Raw genomic sequence first — 18,759 nt, forward strand, 5'->3', positions numbered from 1 at the left:
CTTTATAAATATAGCCTATACACCCCAGCAATGTGTGAGTATATTCTATCCATCACTTCATTTTTATTAACACACAATTATTTTGTTTTTTTGGACACTTTTTATTTGCAGATTAAGGGGGCTCCTATGGGAGCCCCCTTCTCACCTTCACTTGCAAATTTATTTTTATCGTTTTGGGAAGAGAAATTCATTTTCTCTCCTGCCAATCCGTTTGTTGATTCTGTTTTCTGGTATGGGCACTACATCGATGACCTACTCATAGTGTGGGTCGGAGATGTGGCGCCCATACCGGATTTTATTTCTTTTTTGAACAAAAACGAATATGGTTTAGGTTTTACATTTCAACACAGTTTTTCGACAATAAATTTTTTGGATATTACATTGCTGGGGTGTGTGGACTCAAATAGGGTTATCACTAAATTATATCGCAAACCTACGGCTGGTAACGCTATTTTGAAGGCAGATAGCTGCCATCCGGCGGCTACTATTAGAGGGATCCCCGTGGGGGAATTAATCCGAGCAAAACGTGCTTGCAATCATGAGGAGGATTTTGTACAAGAAAGTCAGGAGGTAATCAACAGACTCCAAAGCAGAGGTTACTCTAAGAAAATATTGAATCAGGCATTTGAGAAAGTACAATCGAGGGATAGAGAAAAATTATTGGAGGAAAAAACTGAAATTAATACCAATCTAGAACACGCCACAGTGTTCTCAACAAATTATAGTCCACAGTTCAATTTAATAAAGAAAATAATCAAAAACAATTTACCTATCCTGGAGCTTGATGATACAGTTAAAAAAATCCTTAAAAATGGGTTTCACTTTGTCCCTAGGAGAGGTGTATCTTTGGGGAATGATTTGTCCCCTAGTTTCTTAAAATCCCCCAACATTAGTTTAATACCGGATAGAAAGGGATCGTTTAGGTGTGGCAGACCTAAATGTAAGAGCTGTCCCTTTACTGACAATACGGTAGAATTAAGCAGTTTTAAAACAAATTTCAAAGTAAAGTTTAATTCCAGCATTAACTGCACCACCAGATATACTGTATACTGCATCAAATGTTCAGCTTGTAGAATGGACTATGTAGGCAGTACCACCAGGCCATTGAAGGTAAGAATAGCCGAACATATCAGAGACAGTAAGAAGCAGGGTACGGATGGTATTTCTGGTGCATCAAAACATTTCTTGAGTAAACATGGTGGAGAGACAGATAATTTCTCTTTCTGGGGAATTGAAACAGTCAATGATAACATCAGAGGAGGCAATAAAAAAAAGATCTTACTTAAAAAAGAAGCATTATGGATCCTCCGGTTTGGCTGTCGGCAACCGGAGGGTATGAATGCTAAGTCAGACCTGGCTTTTATTTTTTGACTAACAAACTTTTCATTTCTAACCTTACTAAATTAACGTGTTTTATTTTATATCATTATTTATCTTAGTGTTATATAAAAAACATATAAAAAACTTTTAGATATGTTAAGGGATGTGTTGAAAAGTTTTGAGAATTAAGGTATCTGTATCAGCGAATCTGATGTCTATCTTAGATGCTTGGTTAAAGTTAGTGAGAACAGTGTTACATGTCAGTTTACCTGTTAGATTAGATTTCAGCCCTTAACTCTGCAAGTTAATTACCTTGGGAGTGGTCAGGCTTGTTGTACCTTTGTAGGACTAAATTCACATGGAGGGAGGTACTGCGGTAATCTGCTTCAGTTTAGTATTGAAAGTAGCTAACTTTTTGATATCAACTTTAGTTAGAGTTGAGATATTTATTCTTTTATGCTCGTGCAACAGAATAATCTCGAATAAACAAGTGTTTTTTTTTTGTTTTTTTTTCTACTTCTATCCCTGTCTCTATTTAAAACAAAACTAAGTGAGATCCACAAACTTGCCAGGAAGGGGTTAATGATCAGCTGATGATGTAGAAAGGTTTTGGATCCTCCTAGTTCTAGTCATCTCAGAGTGTATATTAAGTTCACACTGCTTACAATGTTCAGGCTAGTTTCACTATGAGTAAGGGACGCCTCAATAGTCCCGAAACGCGTCAGTTTTCTAGCGGTTTTTAACTCACCATGTCCAGTGTCTACCTTGTCTACACTATGTTTTTTTGTGTTTAAATGTATACTCCAGCCTATGGTGGCAAACAGAAATTTTAAAAGGATGAAATAAAAAGAAAAGTTTTTACAAGCTGTGAGTCGCGGACCCTTATATCGAACCTTCGGTTTGACAAGATTATACTTCCATTTAGTAATAGTCCTATAAGGGCATTGAATTTAATAACAATCTATTGATTCTATAAGCGTACTGTGTAAGCGGCCACAAAAAAATGGCCGCAGACATGCGCAGTCGGTTCTGCCCGATAGCAGAGCCAACTACGCATACGCGAATTTTAAATCTAGAAGAAGACGACGGAAGAAGACAGCATGGGAAGGTGTGCCTGAAGAAGAGAGACGCTGGTGCTGGAGAGTTTTCTCGCAGCATTGGGGACGCCCCCAGTGCTGTTTAAGTGCAGGAGACCGCCCCCAATGCTGCGAGAAAACTCATATACATACCGAAGAAAACCAGGATATCTACAGAACTGCGGCGCGGAGAAGACTTCTAAAGGTAGGAGAAGAATAGCCCTTCTTAAGGCTATTCCTATGTGTTAGGGAGAAAAAATGGGATTCAAATGATTGAATCCCTTTAACTGTTGAATGGCAAATGGGCTTGAATACAGGGGGGTTACTACACACTGCACACATTACATGCCTAGACATATCTTGAAGCTCCTGGGTCCCAATGAAAAATCTGTAATGGGGCCCCCCTTGTGCTATATGCTATATAATACTGGTGTCTTAATGTGTCTATAATGCTACCTCTACACCTCTATATCCTTTATTGCAAGTTCAGCAATTACTATGTAACAGAAACTCTGTTGATTATCAGTAGAGATGAGCGAACATCGTTCGATCAAATACATATTCGATCGAATATCAGGCTGTTCGAGGTATTCGATTCCAATATTCCAGTATTCGAATACCACGAGGCAAACGCAGTAAAAATTCGTATCCCCTCCCACCTTCCCTGGCGTATTTTTTGCACCAATAACTGCGCAGGGGAGGTGGGACAGGAACTACGACAACGGAGGCATCGAAAAAAAAATTGGAAAAAGGTATTGGCGGCCGAAATCAGGTGACCTCCAATTTAGATGAATGGTGAGTTTAACATTCGATTAATTTGAGAATGTGAACTATGTGACTGTGAGACAGGGACAGATGTACAGGCAGGGTTAGCTAGGGATTACCTTTATTTAGGGGGAATGTCACTCACCCAGCTCTTTGGGGCTCTATCTGGTCGGGATCCCTATCAGCTTGCGATGTGCGCGAGCTTACTTTTTCTCATAGGAATACATTGACCAGCATTGATTGGCCGAATGCCATATAGACTACAGCATTTGGCCAATCAACGCTGGTTCTGCCGGAGGAGGCGAAGTCTAAGATCCATCCACAGCAGTTTCCATTGTGGTCCGATCTCAGATGTAGCGGCAGAGCTCAGCACACACAGAGATGCAGCAGAGCAGAGTGAGCAGCATGGTTCAGCGCACACTCAGCACTGCTACATCAGATGCAGCAGAGCTGAGTGTGCAGCAGGTTCAGCTGAACCCTGCTGCATTGGACTGGTACATCGGACACTGCTGCATTGGCCAGCACTGCTACATCAGGCCGTGCGCTCAGCTGGGCTACTCCGGAGATACAGCCAAGCAGAGCACACGCCCAGCACTTCTACATCGGAGCTCAGCCAACGGTCAGCTCTGCTTCATCTCCGATGTAGTAGTGCTGGGCGTGTGCTCTGCTTGACTGCATCTCCTGAGTAACCTAGCTGAGCGCACCGCCCGATGTAGCAGTGCTGGCCGATGTAGCAGTGTCCACTGTAGCAGTCCAATGCAGCAGTCCGATGCAGCAGAGCTGAGTGTGCAGCAGGTTCATCTGAACCCTGCTGCACACTCAGGTCTGCTACATCGGACACTGCTATATCGGCCAGCACTGCTACATCGGGCAGTGCGCTCAGCTCAACTACTCCGGAGTAGCCGAGCTCAGCCAAAGGCCAGCTCTGCTTCATCTCCGATGTAGCAGTGCTGGGCGTGCGCTCTGCTCTGCTGCATCTCCGGAGTAGCCCAGCTGAGCGCACGGCCTGATGTAGCAGTGTCTGATGTAGCAGTCTGATGCAGCAGAGCTGAGTGTGCAGCAGGGTTCAGCGCACACTCAGCTCTGCTAAATCTCCGGTGTAGCAGTGCCAGCACTGCTACATCTCTACATAGGAATGAATTGACCAGTGTTGATTGGCCGAATGCTATAGCATTCGGCCAATCAACCCTGGTTCTGCCGCTGGAGGCGGAGTCTAAGAGCGGTCCACAGCAGTCTCCATTCTGGTCTGATCTTAGACTTCGCCTCCTCACAGATCAGCCTCCGGCAGAACCAGCGTTGATTGGTCGAATGCCGTACTCTGTATGGCATTCGGCCAATCAACGCAGGTCAATGCATTCCTATGGGAAAAAGTCAGCTCGCGCATATCGCAAGCTGACAGGGATTCCGACATAATACAGTGACTTGAGCTTGTTAGATTCCCCCAGACATGCTTCCCCTGCTGTCCCAGTTGCATTCCAGGGCGTTGGCATCATTTCCTGGGGTGTCATAGTGGACTTGGTGACTCTCTTGATTCGAATGGTGGGATCCCCTGAAACGAAGCATTTTTCCCCATAGACTATAATGGGGTTCGATATTCGTTTGAATAGTCGAATATTGAGGGGCTATTCGAAACGAATATCGAATATTTTACTGTTTGCTCATCTCTAATTATCAGCTATTATATGGGGGTAAAGTTCTGTGGATACAATTAATTAAGCATTTTACCTCAATTACAATTTTAGGATACTCCTTTTTTTATATAACACCCCCATTTACATGCCATCGACTTTTGGTTAAGGGTATTCACATATCACCAATCTTGATGGGATAGCATACATCTAGTGGCATATCCTACAGCAGTCGGGCAGTGTGTGACATGATGGCATAGGTAAACAATAATTGGCATCATTGATATGAGCAAGTTCTCATTGATTATTGGTCATTTTACGATTGCTTGTCCAGTCTCAGTGACATATGAATTTATAAGACTACTCCTGCCTACAAGTACTATAAAAAGGAAAATAGGAAAATGATTTTGAGTGCTGAAAATTCTCTCTGTCCATCCAGTACATCATGCAATATAAATAGCAGGTGCATTTTGCACTTGGTTCTATGGTGTGGACATACACATAGGAGCATTAGTAAAGCAGCAGGGTTGCAGCAGTGTGCACAAGCCTGTATGGCCCCCTGGTGGCTGTTTGGTTGTGTGTGAGAGCATGCCAACAGAGACCCGTGAAGCATTCAAACAGCAGGTTAGCAAAGACAAGCACATCTCTTCTACTAGCAGCAGAGAGTAACAGCTCCATCTCAGCTCTGCTCATCTGGAAGACTGGCAGAATAAAGCTCCCTGTGTGTCCTGTGCAAGGAAGCAAGATTCTAATTTGTAGACAAGGATTCCTGCCACCAGGTAAGGCTGGCTACATATGCTCCTCATTACACAGAGTCAAGGGGACCTTCTCCTCTAGACTTGCATCCTAGCTATTTACATGCATACTGACATATTGCACTTGTCTCTTTAACTCCTTACCTACCAAACTAACGCATTTCCATGTTGATCTTGTTCACTGATTTATTGTCGCTGAATCTGTGCTTGCGTATTCTGCCTTTGGTTGTAGAAGTTAGATTTCATGGGGTTAATGTCCTGATAGTAATCTGAATTAATGCTTAAAGGAGGGAAGGGGGGTATTTAACAGCCCCCTGAAAAATTCCTCTGTCATATGTTATACGCACCTATGTGATCTATCAGGATATTGCTGACACCTGCTGCTAGGGAATACCCTATAGTATGTAAGCAGTCTATTTTTTACTTTGCTTAGGGGTAGTATATTGCTTGGTAAGCAAATAAAATGGGGCACTTAAGTATTTATGATGGCTGGCACTATTACGTGTGTTATCTTTGCAGTACCAGTACCACTGAGCACTGTGATAAAGTTGGAATTCCCATTATGTAATATGCGATTAATTCTGGTTACTGGCCATAGCAGAGAAGGGCATAATGGTTTAGGTGAGTCATTTTGGATAGCTGTTGCTTATGAACATGTACCTGTTGCATACGTAGAAAGATGCCTTTAAGGAATGCACAGGGCGATGGAAAGTTATCCCATTTGTTCAGCTGGCACATCTGCTGATGGCACAAGAAAATCCAGTGCCACTTAAGTGGTACAGAATCCAAGGCGATGACATGATTACTTATTACTCTTATTACAGGGCATGTTGATTTTACAGCATCTTCAGTGGCTATACCATCACAGAACATTACCCTTTATATTGTGCAACTATTGAAAAAGTTGATTTATGTGCGTGATAGACAATGTGGAAATGATTCTACGTTACCAGTATATATGTATATATGCTTCTGGACTGGCATGTGATTCCCGGCATACATTAGCTTTCTTTATTATGTGCATATAACAAATCATTTTTGACTACTAATGGCTGCTTGCGTAATATCGCTCCAGAGTGGTCTGTATAATGGACTGCTTCCTTTGATACAGTAGGCAGCCGCAACACTGTTCATGGCTGTCATTATGTCACTTGATATAATGTATTTTTGAGTCTGCAGAGATTTCCGTGTACAGTAATGGGCTTAGAAATTGCACATAGGAAGGAAAATATCAAGTACTTCTTGGGATATTTGCCCTGGTTCTCTCAACATCTATGGACATCTGCCACCTTTTTGTCGCCTCTCTTTATCTGCTTTAAAGGTAACTGTCACCAGGAAATAGCAGTGCAATCTGCAGTCGGCATGTGTAGAACATGAGGAGCCAAACAGACTGATATATAGGCAGTGTCAGACTGGGGTGTCCAGGGCCCACTAGTGAAATTGCTTCCAGGGGCACACAGCCAGGACCCCTGCAGATCAGCTGTACCGACACAGCGCGGCTTTAGGTAACAACAGTGCTATGCTGCTCACCCTTCATATACGATTTGCACCACCCAAACCCATCTCTACGCTATGTATGGAAAGCGAGCAGCGTGGCTTCTGGAATTATTAATATTAACAGGGCCCAGACAACTACTGTATAGTACCCACAACTGTGATCATCCAGAATATGGTGAATGAGCAGTGCCCACCATAGAAACAATACCGGGAGCTGCGAGTTCTAGTAAACATCTAATCTGCAGGGACCAAACAGTCTAAGCGATCTAAGAGATCAGTGGGGGCCCCTGCTGATCAACTGTTTGAAGGGGCCATGTTGCTTTTGTGAACGTTCTCACACTTTGCTGTTTTCTGTTTTATAGTGACCGTGTAATGCAATTAAACCCAGTGATAATATCACATGTCTGCTATAAAATAGATGGGATGTGATGTAAATTACACAGTGTAATAAGCTTCACCATAGCCGCCACAGAGTATAATATGCTCAATGGTGGCCCACACACAGTATAATATGGTCCTCAGTGACCCCCACCCCACACACACAGTATTATATTCTCCACAGTGGTCCCCACACAGTATAATGTGCTTCCCAGTGGCTCCCACACAATATAAAGTGTTCCACAGTGGCCCCCACACACTATAATATGCTTCACAGTGGCACCCACATAGTATAATATGTTCCACTGTGGCACCACACAGTATAATATGCCCCACACAGTATAGTATGCTTCCCACAGTGGCTCCAAACAGTATAAAATGCTCCAAGGAGTCCATGGGGGATTCACTGGTGGGCAGGTCTGGTCAATCCTGTATATATATAGGTTTGTTGGGAAAAAAATCAGTATAATTTTTAATTTTTTAAATTGGAATCTTTGTTCATCCTTTGCTATAGAGTCAAGGAGGAGGTCCTATCTATGATTGACATGCTCCCTTCTATGACTATGCATACTGAGATAGCTGTCAATCACTTGACTTCATAAGAAAGAAAGAGTAGAGATTTCAATGAGTAAAAGAAATATTCCCAAAAAATGGATATAAATCGCCCCAACTTCTGCTCTATTACATGCTGCCCTTTAAATGAGTGTCCAAGCTTTCTCTTACTAAGCCCCATTGTCCTTAGAATTATGTGGGGATGTTCCCTGGTACTCTTTTTGTCACTGGGGTTCAGTAGTCTGTACTTTTTTTGCTCTTGCTGTAATATGAAGCATCTCTCCTGCTGAGCCTGTGATAGACTTGTTCTTATACACAGCAGTTAATATGAAGAGACACAGTTGCATCCTGAACCAATGATGAGATAGGGGGTGTGTCTCAGACTACTTCAAACTTACTGTAGGAACTGGAGTTAACTTTTAGTTATAGATCACAGCTAATCGAGCCAAGCTAAAAAATCCAGCTAAAACTGTATTCACACTGCTGTTCAAACTCAGTTCGGGATTTCTGTCCTCGAATCCACTTGGAATATACAAGCAGGACTTTTCTCTGAGCATTTCTCAGGTGGAAATCCATCGGATTCCCTTATTGTCTATGGGCCCCACTAATTTCTGTGGGTAACTGCTTTTTAAGTGGATTAACTTTCTGTTTTTTAGGTCCCCAAGTTGACCTGAAGAACGGAAAGCCGAACACTAGTGTGAACCTAACGTAATGGGCAAGCACTAAGCAAAGTATAAATGGCAGGCAATCACCTCTTCACTGCCTTTGGCTACAGAAGGTAGATTTAAAGGAGTTAATGTTTTGGTAGTAATCTGAGTCAAGGCTTAAAGGGGCTCTATCATTGGAAAACGTCATTTTTAACTAATCACATGCTTGCATAGCCTTTAGAAAGGCTATTCCACACCTACCTTTTGTATGTAAATTGCCTCAGTAGTGTTTGAATAAGTCCATTTTTATTCATATGCTAATTAGCTTCTCGGTGCACAGGAAGTTGTCAGCCAGCTCTCCTCTATGCTGTGTGCTGTGTATGAGAGCAGGGAGGAGTCAGCAGCAGCCTGTTCTGTATATACAGAAGACAGTGCACAAAGAGACTTCTGGGGTGCACAGAGAAGCTAGTTAACGTATGAATAAAAATGGACTCATTCAAAATCTATTGAGGCAATTTACATACAAAAGGTAGGTGTGGAATAGCCTTTCTAAAGGCTATGCGAGCATGTAATTAGTTAAAAATTACTTTTTCCAATGACAGAGCCCCTTTAAAGTCAGGTCCATTTAACAATCCTGAAAAATTCTTGTGTATAATATAAACCACCTCTCTACCTGCTGACTTACTACTGAGCCCATGATAGACACTGCAGTCACTATGAAGAGACATAGCTGCATCCTGAAGCAGTGGTGAGACAGGAGGTGTGTCTCGGACTACCCCAGAGTCTCCATTGGCAGTCTAGTTAACTTGTAGTCACAGATCGCAGCTTTGTCCTGATTGAGCGAAGATAAAAACAGCAAACGCAAGCAGTAAGGAAAACAAATAGCAGGTAATCTCCTACAGTGGTTACTAATTTCATATCATTTTGAGCTCCTGGCTGCACAATTGCTTTAATGTTTCTCTTTGCTATTTTATTTTGGAGTTAATGGTTCCAACTGTGATAAAAGCATTGGTATTTGGAAAGGTATTATGTGTTCACCATCTTATACAAACTCTGCATAACATTATTTATTAGACGCAGTACAGCGCTGTTAATTGGGCAGAATAACAAGGGTATTACTCTCCATTTACTTACATCTTCACATGTCCACCGTCACCAAGTGATAATTACTGTGGGGTTATTCCATATGTGACATTATGGTCCCAAAATATATTGAGAAAGGTCGGAGTATTTTGGGACCGTAACTTCGCATATAGAATAAACCCACAGTAATTATCACTTTTTCCTAAATATCGGAGTGCTGTCTTTTTTGTAATTTGGGGCTTTTTGGGGTTCATGCCGGACCTTTATAGACTTACACCCCAGCCTTGAAAGTGGCAATAGCTACGGTGCTGCTCTAAAGTATTCTGATCATAAACTTGGTTAAGGCATCCAATTTCTCATTAAACTAACTCAATACAGCATGGTGATATGGTAACACAACCCTTTAAAAGGTCGCAGTTCACATTTAAACCACCAGGTGGCCACATATATGCGCATGTATGGTATTACTTTATGATATAATATTGCGAAACAGGATTGTCTTGAAAAGCTAATCATCATTTGAGATATAAATGAACATGTCCAGCAAAAAGAAGAAATTAAGAAGAAAACGTACATACAAACATGAGCGGGGTGACATATGTTTTGTTGAGAGGCTCTTAAAGGAGTCTGTCACATTCATAGTGCCTTCCAAAGTACTAATAGTGCCATATAGGGTCGGTAAATGGGAGCAGAAACGCAAACTGATTAAGAAATGCAGAGACAAAAATTTTTTATGGACATGTAGTTTATGGACATGTAATTTATTCAATTTTATGGACATGAAAGTGCATTGGAGGCGGGGCCTGATCTACCAGATTTGCCTACACATAGTTTCAAATACTCTGACTTATCCGAAACCGATGTCCAATGTCTCCCCCCCCCCCCCTCAAACTGTGACCGGCATTTTCACCCTCTGTCTGCATTACAGTTGTCTAAAACAAACCTGGTAAATAAGGCCCCACCCCTAGTGCACTTGCAGACTGATTTGCATAACTCTAAAAAGATGATTATCTCTGCATTGCTTGACGGATTTGTAGCCATTAAAGTGTGTTTATTCTCCAATTAAAGGTCCAGAAATGGCACTGTTGTTGGTTTGGGAGAAATTTTGGACCTGACAGACTCCCTTTAAACCAAGCCATATTCTGATATGTTGTAACATATCTGTCCATTAACCCTTTCAGTGGTAATTCTTACCCTCTCCTATTACCATATCCAATACCTAGAATGCATTGAGGGGTTCTAAGAATGAGAATACATGATGGCCATCATAGGTGTCATCGGGGTTCCCTATTGAGGTGCCCTATTTGGATAATGAGCAGCAACATACTCTTATATAGGAGTAGATAAAGTACTATAGCATATTGCAGGAAGAATCTATGTCTATGTATTTGAGAGTCATCATTTTTTCAGCTCACGTAGCCCATGTGTAGTGTCCATGACCTCCTTGTGTCTTGGTTTGATTCCTCTGTTATATAGGATGTTATTTAGCTTCAACAGCTCGCCGGGCAGCCTGTACAGAATATTAACCATTTCACATATAATCCTATATAGCTGATATAACACATATATTGTCCAGCAGTACACATTGTAGACACTGTCCATGTCATGAGGATTTTACAGCTACCTGATGCTGTATATATATATATATATATATATATATATATATATATAGTCAGATGCACAGTTTTATTGCTCTCTATAACAGCCATACTATAAGGCAGCTGACCTCTCTGTTTAAGACTCATTCATTATTTCCTGATATCAGCTTCAGAAATAAGGATGTGTGATCTAGGTGGGTCATAATAATACATTTAGACTACACCAAAAAATCAATAGGCCTCTCAGTTATACATAATAGAGATTTGCAGGGAGCATGGAGAGGGAAAGGTCACTTCACAGCTATAGATCCCAATTGGGTGATGTATGCGTTGCTTGTAGGTCTTGGGCCATTTATCATTTTGGCTTTGTGATAAGAGTGTTTACTGCTATTATTACTCGGCAGTGCTTAACACTGGCAGCAGCTCCTGAACAATTTGCGTTATCGCAGGGCTGTCTGTTTTGTGAGACTATAAGTTATTTACTAAGGAGAGATGGTACTTCTTGCTTTATCATAAGAACCCTTTTTAAGCTGGTTCAATCTTTCCATTGATCCTACAATGAGATATACTATAGTTTAGGAGAAATTAAAATACCATAGGACCAAACCATAGCAAGTGCAGTGTATGAGAATTAATATGTATTTCTCTTACTTGTATAGCATCAACATATACCGCAGCGCTTTACAGACATTGTCAGTCACTGTTCCATATAGGTCTCTCAATCTGATTTCCCTATCAATATGTCTTTGGGAGCTGGATATGAATTTAAGACTCCACTGCTGACCACTGAGCTACCAAGCTGGCATCTTCCCCAATAATTAACCCTCCCTGTGTACTTATTACCATTGCATGTTACTTTTTTTTTGGAAATACTATTTCATGTTGTCTTAGACGTGATATTGAATGGTATTTGGACATTCAGAAATATTTCTATACATTGTCAACATGGAATTAGGAATGTCTCGGATAAAGGATACATGCTAGCAGGATGATACATTTAGGTTCTTCCTGTGTCTCAGTCTTCATTTTTGTATCTGCTTGGGTGCCTATGTATTATTATTATTTATTTATATAGCTTCATTAAGGGTATGTTCACATGGTGGAATTTGCTGTTGATTTGGGGGCAGATGTCATCCCAATTTCGGGGCAGATACTGCTCTGAATTTGTCTCCAGGGCGAGACAGAGATCGCGGAAAAACAAGCGTTCTGCTCGATCTTGCCACAGACTCGGCGGCTGATTCAGCCATGTAGCCCGAGGCTCAAGACTCCCTGCTGATTAGGCCCATTCATCAGCAGCGGGAAGCCACAACGGAATACCCATACCCTGCATCAACATCTGGTCGCGGCTGACCACAGGTAAAAATGCCGGCGGTCTGCTGTGTGAACATACCCTAATTCCATGTTGCTGTACATTTGAGAATTACATACCTAGTACAAATATAGCAATAAGTACAATAAACATAAAACTAGATGATATTCATAATACAAGTGGAAAAGACGGCCCTACCTGAAGGTTTACAATCTATATGGGAAGGTAGTTGGACACAATAGGTAACTGTAAACTACTCATATGGTGGCAGCGGGATTACTGAGTGTTGTATGCTGAGGTGAGTCTTCAGGTTGTGTGTGAAGATTGTGGGGGACAGTCTTATGAGTTGTAGTAGTGAGTTCCAGAGTATACACCTGAGAAATCTTGGAGGTAGCTGTGTGAAGATCAAATCAAAGTTGAGCGAAGAAGGTGGTCTTGTGAGGATCATAGACAACGTGTGGGGAAGTAGCGGGACATTAGGTCAGTGATGTATGGAGGGGTCAGGTTGTGGACGACTTTGTATGTCATAACTAATACAGTATATTGAATTGAACTTATGCAGCAATGTGTATTGGAAGGGATTGGAAGAGAGGAAAGGCAGATGAATAGTATCATAAGTAGAAGTATCAGGACATCAGGAGATTCTAGATAGCTTTCTAGTTGCGATATCACTTTTGACTTACACTGGCAATAGTATGGACTTAAATAGAAATAATGGTGCCCACCCGCAACAGTAAAAATTTCGCCGTCCTTCCAAAGAAAAAATGAAAAGGACAGTGGTTTTGAAAATAAAGTATATTAATTTGATATTTTTAAGTAAATGTATTTGAAGCATAAAAAATGAATATAAAAAACTTTAAATAAAAAATGACAAGATTGGTGCGCTGACCTCTGCCTAGAGTATACTAGTCCAGCACAATACGGTAACCCTACATTTTCTCCCCTTGACTATATACTGACCTACTGCTGCTTTTTCATGAAAAAGGTTTACGACAGGGTGGGGCAACATGGTGGCTCAGTGGTTAGCACTGCAGCCTTGCAGTGCTGGAGTCCTGGGTTTGAATCCTGCCAGGAACAACATCTGCAAGGAGTTTGTATGTTGTCCCCATGTTTTCATGGATTTCCTTCCATTCCACAAAGACATATGGATAGGGCACACAATCTACAAAAAAAAAAAAGTTTGTGACGGGGTAGGGGACATGAATCATAAATCCCAGTACATGACGCAACGATGAAGGACTTATGATACTTAGACTGTTGAACATCAAAAGAGTGTGATAATAGTGATGTTATTTATTTGTGGGTATAAAGGGGTTATCTATGTTCTTTTTAACTCCTTCCCGCATTATGCCATATTACTACATTGCACTGAGCATACAGGTGATGATCAACGCCGTAATAGTACAGCAATGTAATGCCGTGGGCACAGAAGTTGTACCTGCAGCATTACTTCCTGCTCTTGGTTGTGTTATATAGTTGAGGGCCGTGACCAGAGTTGGGGTAGCCATGGCAGCCAGGAGGCCGGGCCACAGCCCCCTGACTGCTTATGCATAGTTCCCATAGGAACTAATGTGCAATGTTCTGCAATACTATGTATACTATATTAGACAAATTACAAATTATTTCATTTCTGAATGTTTCTATGTTAGAAATACTGCTGTCATTGTGACACAGACAGAGATTCCTCCCCCTGCCATGAGTTCCTGACTGGCAGAGATTTGGAGATCAGGTGTATCTACAGGCGCAAAGTAGAGATGAGCGAACAGTAAAATGTTCGAGGTTCGATATTCGTTTCGAGTAGCCCCTCAATATTCGACTACTCGAATCAAATATCGAACCCTATTATAGTCTATGGGGGGAAAATACTCGTTTCAGGGATAGGCAACGTTCGATCAAATTATACTTACCAAGTCCACGAGTGAGGGTCAGGATGGATCCTCCGTGCAGTCTTCTGGCAGCGTCCCCGCGGCATCTTCTGGCTCTTCATTCACTCTGCCAGGCATCGGGCCTGGGCAGAGCCAACTGCACATGCCGGAAGACGCCGCGGGGAAGCTGCACGGAGAAGACTTCTAAAGGTAGGAGAAGAACCAGCGTTGATTGGCCGACTGTATAGCATTCGGCCAATCAATGCTGGTTCTGCAGCGAACTTTTACATTCGAATAGCGAGTGGTACTCGATCGAGTATGAGTATTTCGAATACCGTAATAATCAATCGAATACCTACTCGATCGAGTACTACTCGCTCATCTCTAGCGCAAAGTCATGCATTTGTCGGGGAATGAATTAAGACTGGAGTAAGAATCACCAATCTTAATAAATTCCCCCAAGGAATAAACACATGTGGCTCAGAGCCCCACAGTATAACCATGCCACTATTTGTACTATCCTTTATGTGGTTCAGGGTAGCTGGGTCTGTGCCATCTACAGAACAATGTGTATGCAATGTATAGATTATGGGCCCATAGGAACCCCAATACCATTCCACTTTTAAGCTGAATCCTTACAATGGTGTTCCCGTACCAATAGTCATTCATTAAGAGCTTTTGGCAGACAGAGTATATGTCACCAATCCTGACATGTCTGTTTTAGTAAATACTTGTATTCACAATGAAATAATTTTGGAGCAGCAGCTTTTTATGAATTTATTCCTACTAGAAATATAGAAATAAACTGACAATTGGGCGTTACCATTCCCTTTATCAAAGTGGTGTATTCTAACAGGGTCAGTACTGATCGGACACTGTCAAACTATATCCATTTGGGTGTAATATTGGACTCATAAAGGGCTACAAATTACCAGTACAGGTTCATTTAGGATTCTGCTGTGCCTTTGGAGTCGACATCTCCAGTGGGATTGGCTACGTTTTCATGAGCTCTCTGCAAGATCAATGAAGCCATTTCCTCTCTATAGTTGTTATACATATCTTTTTTTATTTTCTGTGAAAATCCTGTCATTTTTTTTCTCCTTTTAATCCTTCATATATTTGCCTTGGGTAAGACAAAACATAGTGTGGAATAAAATGAGCAGATGCTAAATATTTCAGACCATGCATCAATTTCCTGGATTGGAGGAAGTGAATAATATGCAGCGAAAACTCCGGCATTTGGCATATTTGAAATTGTATATCTTGGATACAGTTTCCCCGAAATTCATGTATGTATTCATGACCTGCTGCACAGTGTCTATATCCAAGAGTCTTCTAAATGTTAATAAATCTTATTTTTCTCCAATTTTAGATGCATTATTTTTACAGAATAATCAAATAAGCATCTCCAATGACTTAATGGATGTTGTGAGAACCTTGTCCTAACAGGATCATTAGAAGCGGTGCTAAATAGAAAAGGATTCCTATCATGGATACGTACTAAGCTGTCCTGATACTCTAAAACAAAGGCTTGCCTTTAGTGACCCTAGAGCAGACGTATGCTGTCCAAGATGGAGAGGATTATAATGGATGAAGTGGTTCTGTACTCAATAGGTTGTGTATATATAATGTAGCTATTTGTACGGGACTACTACAGGTATACAAATTTAGGGCTACATTGACAGATTTTTTCACCTACCAAGGGTCACAGTAAAAGGGTTTATTCCCAGCTAAAACATTAATATTACATTTAGGGTGTGTTATGCCTAATGTGGGGCTTCAAAGGTCATTGTGAGATGAGGATTCAGAGCACCAAAGGCAGAATACAGTCATATCAGCACTAGGCATAACATGGTAATGGTTTGTTTAGCTTGTTTCTTAATGGGTTTGTGCCAAGAAGCAAGAACTAGAGGTCTTTTCCTCACTGCACATTCAGCCTGCTGGCAGCCAGGCTCAATGCAGAATTGACTGGTGGTGGGCACCTTGCCATCCACTTCTTTGGAAATGCCAGAGATAGCTGTGCTTCAGCTATCACTGGCGCTCCCATTGAAGTAAATGGGAGTGTCGTATACCACCAGTCATATTTGCTATAAGACTAGTGGAGGTCTCAGCAGTCAGACCCCCTGCGTTCAGGTATACATTCTGTAGCTTATGGATACAAGATATCTTGTATCCATACTATTTGTGGCATAATCCCTTTAAAAAACCAAGCCATGATATCTCAGCAATAAAGATACCGATTCACAGTGGGGCAAAATTGTTTGACTCAGGTCACCATAACCTATTTATAGAGTTAGGTTGATATTCAGGGTTTTGAGAACAAACTCCCTTTAAGGCTCCTTCAAATAGAACTTAGTCCCACAGTTCCACCCCTAGTCATGCCAGCCAACAATGTTAGCCCTTAATAGTTACTACCAGCAGTGACCCCTATTACAGTAACAGTGCACCAGCTGACAGTCACATATAGAATACTGATATAACATATATAACCATTATAACCCATGATGTCTAGTGGCCATGGGGTCGTCTCTAACATCCTAAAGCAATGCAAACCAAAAGGCTGGTTTTGTGATGGATGTTTTTTTCTGTAATAGAAAGAGTGCATGTAATGCTTCTTTATCTAGTGAGACCTGTGTCTATAAATCTAGGAACCATCTGAGTCCATTGTTCCCTAACCCTAACATCCTGTCTGAAAGATGTGAACAAAACCAAAATCTGACCATAGACATATGACTAATGTGAAATGAACCCACTGTTTTTGGCAGGACCGGATATTAATCTGATGTATATGAAACTGTCTTGACTCTTCTCTGCTGACAGATGTTGGACGTTGAGTTTTAACATGGAGAAGTCCTGTTGTTCTTGGGGGTGAGGAGATAAGTGCCATTGGAGTTAGGCAGGAGTTTACTTACCCCATTAAGAATATATACATGCATGTTTATGGGGCAAGGACTGAAGAAATGGCTGTCGGCTGACAGTTTCCTAAATCTTTCCAAAATGTATGTCCAGGTTGTTAATAAGTAAGAGACACAGAAGCAAATTCCTTAATTTTGGTTACACTTGAAAACAAAATATAGTAAAAAGCCCTGGGAATGAACGTGCTACTTACATCAGTATTAGCCCGTGTTCAGTTTTTCCATCATGGCTTGATCCAGGGCATACCCAAATGAAGTTGTGAACTCATTTCAAGCCTCCGACCTTAGTGGAATGTGGATTTAGGATTTCTTGCGTACCACTCTGCTGAGACTATATTGCGTAAATGGGATATGTAAACATGACAAGATGTCATCGGAACCCCCTTTCATGTATACCCTTCTTACACTGTAGATTCACAGTGTACCCATTGAGCTCTCAGGATTTCAATAAGTGGTAATGTCTTTATCACGTTCATCAGCATTAGTTTAATTGATTCCTGAAAGCAGTTATCACTTAGGCTACTCATTTTCTGTACTCAGTCAAGGTTCCAGGAATTGATAATGTGCTTACACTGAGCTACAGGAGGACTAGAAGTGAATGCAAAGGAGTATTAATCAGCCCCTTGAAATAAATCAAGTATTAACATAATTTAAGTGTCAGCCTCTACGTAGAACTGCTGCGTGGCATTAGCGAAATATTGCATGAGCGCTTTCTAGAGACGGGAAGACTTTTTACGCTGCCCTTATATGAATCTGTGACTTCCTTTCAGAAGCACTTGCTTATCTGTTCCAGAATTCTTGCTTCAATAATTGTGACATGTGGACAAGTGTCTTAGGAAAGCTCCCTTGAAATATCTCCAAAAAAACATCCCCTTCTCGTATCCAGGTCACTGGGCAGGCCCTCAGAACTGACATCTTTATTGTACTAGCATACTTTCTAATCTGCAGAAGTAGGAGTCGATTCAGGGTTTTTATTCTAAGTGCTTTGATCATGTACTTTAAATGAAGAGTATGCAGCCAAGAAAGCACTAAAGGGAAGCAGTGTAAAGATGCAAGGCATGCATCCTAGCGTTCACAAAATAATTTCATACCAAGTAAATGAATGAGAGCGCCCCATTATGTTAAAGTTCAATTAAACTTTAATGACATAGTACTAAGTCTAAAGACAATATTAAGGAGGTAGCGGTGGTTACTCCTTTAATTAAATGCCTTGTGATCTCCATCATACAAGTTACATTTAATTGTAATTAATGGAGATCTGCCACCTCCCCCAAGCATACCGAGCTACCATAACAGAGCACACTACACAGATATACAACATACCTTTGTTATGTGTGTCACTTCTGTAGGTTTGAAAAAAAAAAAAAAAAA

At 41.3% G+C, this 18,759-nt stretch overlaps 1 protein-coding gene across 1 annotated transcript in view; it reads left to right on the forward strand.

The window, feature by feature from the left end:
• The first annotated feature begins 5,391 nt into the window (after positions 1–5,391).
• RAP1GAP2 (RAP1 GTPase activating protein 2) overlaps positions 5,392–18,759 on the forward strand; it is a 551,082-nt gene continuing 537,714 nt past the window's right edge. The window contains exon 1 of the mRNA XM_075263831.1: positions 5,392–5,568. The gene's annotated coding sequence lies outside the window, so the exon portion shown is untranslated. The remainder of the gene's footprint in view (positions 5,569–18,759) is intronic.

This window comes from Leptodactylus fuscus, chromosome 2 (assembly GCF_031893055.1).
Source record: "Leptodactylus fuscus isolate aLepFus1 chromosome 2, aLepFus1.hap2, whole genome shotgun sequence".
Lineage (NCBI taxonomy): Eukaryota > Metazoa > Chordata > Amphibia > Anura > Leptodactylidae > Leptodactylus > Leptodactylus fuscus.